This window comes from Schistocerca piceifrons, chromosome 2, assembly GCF_021461385.2.
Source record: "Schistocerca piceifrons isolate TAMUIC-IGC-003096 chromosome 2, iqSchPice1.1, whole genome shotgun sequence".
Taxonomy (NCBI): Eukaryota; Metazoa; Arthropoda; class Insecta; order Orthoptera; family Acrididae; genus Schistocerca; species Schistocerca piceifrons.
The window spans coordinates 98453685-98463973 of record NC_060139.1 but is presented as its reverse complement, the minus strand read 5'-3'; positions in this window follow the sequence as shown (position 1 = coordinate 98463973).

Sequence of the window (10289 nt, the reverse complement as noted above, 5' to 3'; positions counted from 1 at the left end):
TACTACTTCATGATCATGGCACTTACTGTAATTTTTGTAAGAGATACAGATTGATAAATATTGACAATGTTTCTGTTACTTTCACAGTATAGGGCGTACTTCATCTCAGATCTGCTAGCGGACCACTCAAATCAAATGAGAGTATTGATGTGATTTATAGAGAACGATGTGACACATTTCACCTGTGTTCTTTGTAGCAGATACTTCTTTCTCCACACACTTATCATATTAAAAGTTCAAGAGCTTTTTACTCTGTTTCAACAGATTTTTGTCATGTTATTGTACAAGGTTTCTCCAATTTATCTAAGCTTTACCTTGGGTTCAAATTGTTGTAGCTTAGGTGTATGCTATAAATGAACTTATGTATAGCATGCTGGCAAAAATTAGTCATTTGCCTGAACAGAGGCTCATGCTTTTATATAAAAGACTGATATCTTAAATTTCTCTTCAGTCATCTTCGGTATGCAGTAGGCATCCTGTTCAGTAACAGTGTTCCTTAGTGAAAGGGGATAATATATTTCTCCATTTACTCCCAATGTACAAGTTAATTTCTTTTACTGTTGGCCGTAATGATTCATCAATTTATGGATAATCCAGTTAAATATATTGGTCATCTGCACTACCGATGTTTTCTTTTAAAAGCAATTATATCTCCAAATTACATTTCTGAAACTGAAGATTTCACCTGTATAATCCGTTATGCATCAATCTACAATTCATTGAGAAAATCAAAATATTGTGCTGTCTTCAGCAAATTGTCGCTTTATCAGAGATAAAACTAGAATTTCGTTACACACAGTACATTGACCAACAGTTCTTTGTCAATGGGTATTTGCATTCCCAGTACCTTAATAAGTGGCTCACACAAGTGATGGTATACCAATCGTGTGGGCATGAACTTCTATTTCCTAGCATAATTCACATCCAAAACTATACCCATAACTGTCCATGATCATGTACAATAGCTTCTTCAAATGTGGGTACAGTAAAATCAGAGAAACACTTAATTTCAGTTGAATTCAATGAAAAGATTATTTTGTACATGATTTTACATTAGTTGTAGTAATACATAATTTATTACTTTTAAAATTATCCAGATTCAAAATAATACGCAACCTTGATAATTCGTAATTAGTTTCAGTTTTTCATACCACGATTTTCAGATCAATCACAGTAAAGTTTTATGTCAGTGTTTAGAATAACAGATGGAATGTATCACCTGTCGAACTCATACACACTTACGTAGGATACAACTTCAGTACAATATGAGCATGTACGAGTTATATGAATGATCCAGTCCCTATTCTGTATGCTAAAATAATACACTACGTGATCAAAAGTATTCGGACACCTGGCTGAAAATGACTCGCAAGTTCGTAGTGCCCTCCATCGGTAATGTTGGAATTCAATATGGTGTTGGCCCGCCCATAGCCTTGATGACAGCTTCCACTCTCGCAAGCATACGTTCAATCAGGTGCTGGAAGTTTTCTTGGAGAAAGGCAACTCATTCTTCACGGAGTGCTGCACTGAGGAGAGATATTGATGTCGGTCGGTGAGGCCTGGCACGAATTCGACGTTCCAAACCATCCCAAAGGTGTTATATAGGATTCAGGTCAGTACTCTGTGCAGGACAGTCCTTTACAGGGATGTTATTATCATGTAACCACTCCGCCACAGACCGTGATTATGGACAGGTGCTCGATCTTGTTGAAAGATGCAATTGGCATCTCCGAATTGCTCTTCAACAGTGGGAAGCAAGAAGGTGCTTAAAACACCGGTGTAGCCTGTGTTCTGATAGCGCCAAGCAAAACAATAAGGGGTGCAAACCCCCTCCATGAAAAATACGACGACACCATAACGCCACCGCCTCCGAATTTTACTGCTGGCACTACACACGCTCTGCAGATGACGTTCACCGGGCATTCGCCATACCCACACCCCGCCATCGGATCGCCACATTGTGTGCCGTCATTCGTCACTCCACACAACGTTTTTCCACTCTTCAATAGTCCAAAGTTTACGCTCCTTACACCAGGCGAAGTGTCGTATCGCATTTACCGGCGTGAAATGTGGCTTATGAGCAGCCGATCGACGATGAAATCCAAGTTTTCTCACCTCCCGCCTAACAGTCATAGCACTTGAACTGGGTACTGATGCAGTTTGGAATTCCTGTGTGATGGTCTGGATAGATGCCTGCCCATTACACACTCTGACCCTCTTCAACTGCCGGCGGTCTCTGTCAGTCAACAGACGAGGTCGGCCTGTACGCTTTTGTGCTGCACGTGTCCCTTCGCTGTAACATCGGAAACAGTAACCTAGGGATGTTTAGGAGACAGACGTATGACACAAGTGACACCCAATCACCTGACCGCATTCGAAGTCCTTGAGTTCCGCGGAGCGCCCCATTCTGCTCTCTCAGGATGTCAAATGACTGCTGCGGTCGCTGATATGGCATACCTGGCAGTATGTGGCATCACAATGCACCTAGTATGAAAAACGTATGTTTTTGGGGGTGTCCAAATACTTTTGATCACATAGTGTATTTCACCACGTTTGATCTGAAGATGGTTGCATGAACAACAGAAACTCGTAATCAAATTTTAAGGATGAACATCAAACTGAAAAAAATTAAGAATATGTACGATCGTTATTCTCCATTCCTGATAAGGCTGGATATTACTAATCTATTAATGGTTGTTTTCTTCACCTGTGTGATGGAAAATTTAGAACAATTGTCATTATCTCTGGATTTAATTGAGTACCACTAATTTATTTACTGGCATTAAAATTTATTCCGATTATCGATAAATTATGACTTAAGAAGACTGAGGCAATCCTTATTTTGCTCAAAAGTTCAGCTTAGATGTTCATCCCAAAATGAAGTAATAATTATGTCATCCGTGTATCTATTAACCTTTTCAACAAAGTTTTGCCTAATATTTATTCCGGCACTTACATGTAAGCTGCCACTGACACTGATAATCTAAACGGGATAATTTTGCACTGATATATATAATGTTGCTCTGCACTCGAGTCCACAGAACCATGTCACAGCCTCAGACAAATGTCGTCATTTGGATGTGGTATGGTGGAGTATTGGATCAGCTGTTTTCAAGTTTCTCAGCCGTGGAGCTATTAAATCGACCGTATGGTCAATAGAACGCACCAAATCCAGGCCTGTCTCATGATTGTTAGATACGCTGATAATTCAGTTATGTATATTTTCGAATTCCAAGGTCTAATTCCAGTTGCTAGTGCTTATCATTTGAACAAATTTAGCCAAATATTTCAATCTTGTGCATAATTTTAATAATTCTGCTAATCTCCAAGATCGAGGTATTGAGGTGAGAGTACACGATTTACAGCTCTGGTGGCGATGACTACACATCCACTCTGCTTAGGAACGACTTGCAGCAGATAACACAAACTATTGGGTGGATCTTTCGATAACATATTGAGCTAACGCATTGTATTTCTACTACCACTGCGGGACTTCCGGCTAATAGTATGCGACAGGGCTTGGTTTTTGGAAGATACACGCGCATGCACCACAAATTAATATAACAAACCGCAAACCTCTCGTTTCCTGAGAAAGATGACAGATTACACCGTAACGTCTCTGTAGGCAGTTGTTTTTGCTCTTCCTGTAATTCTTGATCTTCCGCGATATTTTGTTAGATGTTCTCTGGGTGTGATCATCGCATCTCACATTACAAAAATTAGTATTGTCCAATATATAAAATGGCGCAGCAAGTGACTGCATGCATACAGATCAAACAAAAAGTGGATGTAAGCTACACTGTTGAAATAGTCCTCACTGTAATCGCTATCGTTAGCTCACAATTTGAAACGTTCAGATGTACACTTCAATGAGACATCTCGTAACAGTGTATTAGCTCCCCGAAGTTCACAACATCATCACAACTGCAATATCAATTAAATTTTATCATAATATATCGATTAATGATTCAAATCTAGGTATGAACAGTAACAGAAATTAAGTTTCTATAGGTAACAGGTAACAGAAACATAGTATGAAATATTAGTGCTCCAAATCAACGTACACGTGTATCATGTGTAGCGCCATCGGCTCTATATATGAATACGTGTGTGTGAAAGAGAGATTTACAAACATCGACAAATCCTGATATTTTCCTGTTCTTTGCTCGAAGCACAATGTGCACGAAAGCTGCACATCACAGTAGTCTACCAACCTACGGTACATAATGTAGTCACACCGGAAAGTATTGTAAATAAATCATGTCTTCGCTATCCAAATCACTTTGAACTATATGTTCGAAATATGGAAACTTGGCTAGCGTTCATTGCTGACAGTGCATCAGTGTGACGATGGCCAGCACCTACATCACCTGCTGCAGCTGTACTCAGCGGCAGCACATAAGTGGTGGTTGCTGATACTGCATCAAGACCTGTAGACGTCTCCCTGAAACCAACCCCATAGCAGTTCTGGCCGCGGCATCTGCCATTGTCTTGATGTCCAGGCGGCCGCCGAGTGATGGTAGGCTATGCACCAAAGGCTAGCTGCGTCAGGCCCCGGTGTCGCAGAGCTGTGGGAGGGGAGGTGGTGGGGGTGAGGTGGGGGGAGGACCATGAGGGCTCAGTTCTAGCCCGGAAACATGGGTAGGTGGATCCTGGTGGGTAGACTACTGTGGAGGCACAGTGCTGGGCTACCAAGAGATTACGCAGTGAGGCAATAGTTCCCTGTGACACTATATGTGGCTGTGTTACAGGTACTTCGTCATCACAGCAGCGTCCGACACATGGTGAGCATCATAACATAGCCCAACTGTCCGACGATGTGTTGCTTCTTGAGGGTGGGCGGGGATATAAATACTGTTGTCGGCAGGCTGATTTTGCCGAGATTTTATAGCACTGCCACATGCTTCCATCAAGTGGAAGCTTCTGGAAATGTGATCAGCGTCCGAATACTTTTCCATTGTCTGGTAGAAATAGAACAGAGGCCGAAAGCAGATCACTGCTGAGTGTGCTGCGGTGTCACCCGTCGTTGAATGTAGCGACCATTGCCTGAAACATGGTGCTGTGGCCACGGGCACTGCTTGATTCGTTGTACTACAACAGCAACACCTGAAGAGTTAACGTAACAAACATGTCCCACAGCTGCATCCCAGCTTGCTATGAACAGTAGTTTCGTTCGCAATGTGATTTTGCCGGCACTGTGGCCTAGTTCACACCGTATTATTAGTTCAATTTGATGACACTAGCTGATTTTGTTTATATCTCTCGACAACGCCAGTACTCTAGCTACCAACTTGGACCACTTTGTTCACATTTGTGACGTCAAATGAGCAGGTCAGTTTCCGATCCTGGACATCAGAAACCCCACTCTCATTATCGGTGTTGTCATCACGCCTATCGATGATGTCATAAGCCTTATCAAAGTTGTCATCATCACCATATGACAAGCCGTACCCTTCCCTCCCCAGCAAATTTTAGCGTAGTATTAAAATGAGGCTGTCAGTTACTTGAACTGCTTTAAACTGGCACCGAGTTCGAAAATATGTAGTAGTTGCAAAAAATACTTAAAGCTTCACTTAAATTACCGTCGTCTTCAAAAATATATGCTGTTGTTGTTGTGGTCTTCAGTCCTGAGACAGGTTTGATGCAGCTCTCCATGCTACACTATCCTGTGCAAGTTTCTTCATCTCCCAGTACCTAGTGCAACCTACACCCTTCTGAATCTGCTTAGTGTATTCATCTCTTGGTCTCCCTATACGATTTTTACCCTCCATGCTGCCCTCCAATGCTAAATTTGTGATCCCTTGATGCCTCAGAACACGTCCTAACAACCGGTGCCTTCTTCTCGTTAAGTTGTGCCACAAACTCCTCTTCTCCCCAATTCTATTCAGTACCTCCTCATTAGTTATGTGATCTACCCATATAATCTACAGCATTCTTCTGTAGCACCATATTTCGAAAGCTTCTATTCTCTTCCTGCCCAAACTATTTATTGTCCATGTTTCATTTCCATACATGGCTAAACTCCATACAAATACTTTCAGAAACGACTTCCTGACACTTAAATCTATACTGGATCTTAACAAATTTCTCTTCTTCAGAAACGCTTCCCTTGCCATTGCCAGTCTACATTTTATATCTTGTCTTCTTCGACCATCATCAGTTATTTTGCTCCCCAAATAGCAACACTCCTTTACTACTTTAAGTGTCTCACTTCCTAATCTAATTCCCTCAGCATCACCCGACTTAATTCGACTACTACTACGAATATATGCTATTATACACGTATGTTTCGCTTCTGTAAACACTGTACTACCTCATCGTTATAATGTATCTTCTATATGTGCAGACTTCATCAAAAGAATTACGTACAATATTCCCATATCTGGCTCTTCGTCAGCATCACCACGATCAGTAAATTCCTCTCTTTGTAATGTATACTTCAAAGAGGCAACAACGTTGTAATATATTACAGAAGGCAGGAAACATCAATCAAAAAATACTGTAGACATAAATTTTATTTACTTTTTATACAATAAATCAGAATGGACTTTGACTTGGAGGAAAAATCGTTTGCTAGTTTGTGTTGTTGCAGACAGTCTAAGCATGCGAATTTAATACACATCTTCAATACTTTTTAGGAAGTCATCTATTGAAAACCGCAGACTTTTAGATATTTGAGCAAATATTTGAGGCAGCTCCATTAGAAAGCAAAGGTTTTACCGCTACATCTGACATAATACAATCGAAATGACACTGAAAATGGCACTGAACTGCATTTAGCAGCAAACCGTATACAATATGAATAGTATACTCATAATGTCATACTGAAACAGCACTTTCTTTGATGCAGCTGTAATATATTCACTTTCAGTTCAGAAAAAAATATGTGGCTCATACCATAGACCAATGACTTTGTGTGTGAGAAGTAAACACGCTTGCAAATTAGAGCTACAGCACTATTCTTTTAGAGATCTGATATTAATATATCTTATAGTACCTGTGTATGAAACAGTATGTATGAATGGGAACCGACAGTTTCTGTGTGGAAGGTTTTTTCTGCTAGGTACATATTAAAGCAAAATTATGTATCACTGTCTTCGAAATCATCTGAGTCCAAGTTGTTCAATCATTCACAGGCACACAGTGCTGGTGTTCAGAAAGTGAAGATCACAAGCACTGACGGTCCAAAGCGATGACTGATGATATATTTTGCTGTCTATCTAGCATTCACACACTAGAGTTTGGTACTGATGCATCCCGCGATCAGTTTTGGATGACACTCTTCGTTCCCCATCGTCGATAGTTTTCTGTGGGGATTGCTCTTCTAATGATGCCCAAATGCCTCAAGTTCTGTAACATGCAAGCAAAATAATTATTGTTTACTTATACTGCATATGGACCTAGTAATCACAAACTCCTTTTTTAAACATAAGAACATTCACCGGTATACTTGGGAAGGCAGGGGAACCAGATCTGTCATTGACTGTATAATAACAGATGAGGAATTCAGGAAGGCTGTGAGGGATACACGTGTATTCAGGGGATTCTTTGATGACAAATGGCTCTGAGCACTATGCGACTTAACTTCTGAGGTCATCAGTCGCCTAGAACTTAGAACTAATTAAACCTAACTAACATAAGGACATCACACACATCCATGCCCGAGGCAGGATTCGAACCTGCGACCGTAGCAGTCACGCGGTTCCAGACTGAAGCGCCTTTAACCGTACGGCCACACCGGCCGGCTCTTTGATGACACTGATCACTATTTAATCTGCAGTGAAATTGGTATTGTGAGGCCGAAAGTGCAGGAGGTCAGGTTCATATGTAGGAGGATAAGAGTGGAGAAACTTCAGGATAAGGAAATCAGGCACAAGTACATAACAGTGATCTCAGAAAGGTACCAGTTAGTTGAATGTAGTCAATTACAGTCATTGGAAAAGGAATGGGTAAGGTACAGGGACACGGTACTAGAAGTGACTAAGGAATGTCTTGGAACAGTAGTGTGTAAAAAAAAAATGGCTACATACTAGAACTCAGGTAGACAGAGAAAGTTATGTAGAAGAAAGAAACAATGCTAAACAGATAATTGCAGCACCCAAGAACATATCTTGCGAAGACTTCGGAAACAGGTTGGTGACTTTGGGTCAAGCTGCTGGAAAACCATTCTGGAGTGTAATTAGCAGTCTTCGAAAGGGAGGTAAGAAGAAAATGGCAAGTATTTTGGACAGGTCAGGAAAACTGCTGGTGAATCCCGTTGATGCCTTGGGCAGATGGAGGGAATATTTTGAAGAGTTGCTGAATGTAGGTGAAAATACGATCAGTAATATTTCAGATTTCGATGTACAATGGGATAGGAATGATGATGGAAATAGGATCACATTTGAGGAAGTGGATAAAATGGTCAATAGATTGCAGTGCAATAAAGCGGCTGGGGTGGATGAAATTAAGTCGAAACTCATCAAATACAGTGGAATGGCTACACATTATAATTGAAATAGCGTGGGAGTCGGGAGAGGTTCCATCAGATTGGACGAAAGCAGTAATCACACCAATCTTTAAACATGGAAACGGAAAAGATTGTTACAACTACAGAGGTAACTTTTTAATCAGCATTGTGGGTAAAATCTTCTCAGGTATCGTTGAAAGGAAAGTGCGAGTAGTAGTTGAGGACAAATTGGATGAAAATCAGTGTGGGTTTAGACCTCTTAGAGGTTGTCAGGACCAGATCTTTAGCTTACGGCAAATAATGGAGAAGTGTTACAAGTGGAACAGGGAATTGTATCTATGCTATATAGATCTAGGAAAGGTATATGTCCGGGTTCCTAGGAGGAAGTTATTGTCTGTTCTACGAGATTATGGAATAGGAGGCAAAATTTTGCAAGCAATTAAAGATCTTTACATAGATAGTCAGGCAGTAGTTAGAGTTGACGGTAAATTGAGTTCATGGTTCAGAGTAGTTTCAGGGGTAAGACAAGGCTGCAACCTGTCTCCACTGTCGGTCATATTATTTATGGATCATATGTTGAAATCAATAGACTGGCTGTGGGAGATTAAGATATGTGAACACAAAATAAGCAGTCTCGCATATGCCGATGACTTAGTTGTGATGGCAGATTCGATTGAAAGTTTGCAAAGTAATATTTCAGAGCTAGATCAGAAATGTAAGGACTGTGGTATGAAGATTAGCATCACCAAAACGAAAGTAATATCAGTGGGAAAGAGATATAAACAGATTGAGTGCTAAATAGGAGGAACAAAATTAGAACAGGTGGACGGTTTCAAGTACTTAGGACGCATATTCTCACAGGATGGCAACATAGGGAAAGAACCGGAAGCGAGATGTAGCAAAGCTAATGCAGTGAGCGCTCAGCTACGATCTACTCTCTTCTGCAAGAAGGAAGGCAGTACCAAGACAAAGTTATCTGTCCACCGCTCAATCTTTCGACCAACTTTGTTGTATGGGAGATAAAGCTGGGTTGATTCAGGTTACCTTATCAATAAGGTTGAGGTTACGGATATGAAAGTAGCTAGGATGATTGCAGGTTCTAGTAGATGGGAACAATGGCAGGAGGGTGTGCACAATGAGGAAATCAAAGAGAAACTGGGAATGAACTCTATAGATGTAGCAGTCAGGGCGAACAAGCTTAGATAGTGGTGTCATGCTACACGCATGGGAGAAGCAAGGTTACCCAAGAGACTCGTGGGGTCAGCAGTAGAGGGTAGGAGGAGTCGGGGCAGACCAAGGAGAAGGTACCTGGATTCGGTTAAGAATGATTTTGAAGTAATAGGTTTAACATCAGAAGAGGCACCAATGTTAGCACTGAATAGGGGATCATGGAGGAATTTTATAAGGGGGACTATGCTCCAGACTGAACGCTGAAAGGCATAATCAGTCTTAAATGATGATGATGATGATGATGTTGATGAGATTATTACTTATACTGCAACAAGTAACTGACGAGCAAAATATGTATATTATACTAAAAGTGTGAAGTTTTTGTCACACCTACGTTTTACGAGCGAAAAGAAGAAAACATTTTACGATAACGAAGACAACGATGATGGCAACTTCTCTTATCGTACAGAAACAGTGACGAGCTACTCACGATGAGTCTCCAGCTTTTATTTCCACACTACCATGCTCAGTCAACTACTTCTGACAGGCAAAAATTGTGATTTGTCAACATTAGTTAGTAAGTCCTACCCTGCTGATACAGCATCACATTTCGACATTCACATGGAATATGATTTCAGAGGAAGCTTCAAGATATGCTTGATTACGGAAA